Consider the following 1,089-nt stretch of genomic DNA (forward strand, 5'->3'; position numbering starts at 1 on the left):
GAAGAATGATGTGGCTCGATTTGTGGAAGAATGTATGACCTGTCGGAAGGTCAAGGCGGAACACCAGAAACCGCATGGGAAGGTGCAACCATTGGAGATTCCTGAATGGAAATGGGAGCATCTAACCATGGACTTCATTACAAAACTTCCTAGAACTGCCCGAGGATCAGATACGATATGGGTGATTGTTGATCGTTTGACTAAGAGTGCTCACTTTCTGGCTATAAAGGAGAGCTCATCGGCGGAGAAATTAGCCGAGATCTTTGTTCGGGAGATTGTCTCATTGCATGGGGTGCCCGTTTCTATCATCTCCGATCGAGACACCCGATTTACCTCTCGGTTCTGGAGGAAGTTTCAAGAGGAATTGGGCACACGATTACATTTTAGTACCGCCTTCCATCCGCAGACAGACGGGCAGAGTGAGCGGACGATTCAGACCTTGGAGGACATGCTTAGGGCGTGTGCGATTGATTTTGGGGGTAGTTGGGATGACCATCTACATCTAGCTGAGTTTTCTTATAACAACAGCTATCACTCGAGCATTAAAATGCCTCCGTATGAAGCCTTGTATGGGAGGAAGTGCATGAAGCCCGTTTGTTGGGGTGAGGTTGGGCAGAGGGTACTTGGGAGTACCGATATCGTGCTACAGACTACGGAGAAAATCCAAGTGATTCGGGATCATTTGGTCACAGCGAGCAGTCGTCAGAAAAGTTATGCTGACAAAAGACGCTCCAATATTGAGTTCCAGGTGGGAGATTATGTGTTGCTTAAAGTCTGCCCTTGGAAAGGTGTGATTCGATTTTGGAAGCGGGGAAAGCTCGGACCCCGATTCATTGGACCCTACAAGGTCATAGCTCGTGTGGGGAAGGTGGCTTACTGTTTAGAGCTTCCCGACGAGCTTAGTCAAATTCATAATACGTTCCACGTGTCTCAGTTACGAAAATGCGTTGTTGATGAGACCGCTGTGATACCACTGGAGGACATACAAATTGACGAGCGTCTCAATTATGTTGAGAAACCAATCGCTATTTTAGAACGAAAGATGAAAGCTCTCCGCAACAAGACTATAAACCTGGTTAAGGTGCAGTG

Source organism: Lactuca sativa, chromosome 6 (assembly GCF_002870075.4).
Source record: "Lactuca sativa cultivar Salinas chromosome 6, Lsat_Salinas_v11, whole genome shotgun sequence".
Lineage (NCBI taxonomy): Eukaryota > Viridiplantae > Streptophyta > Magnoliopsida > Asterales > Asteraceae > Lactuca > Lactuca sativa.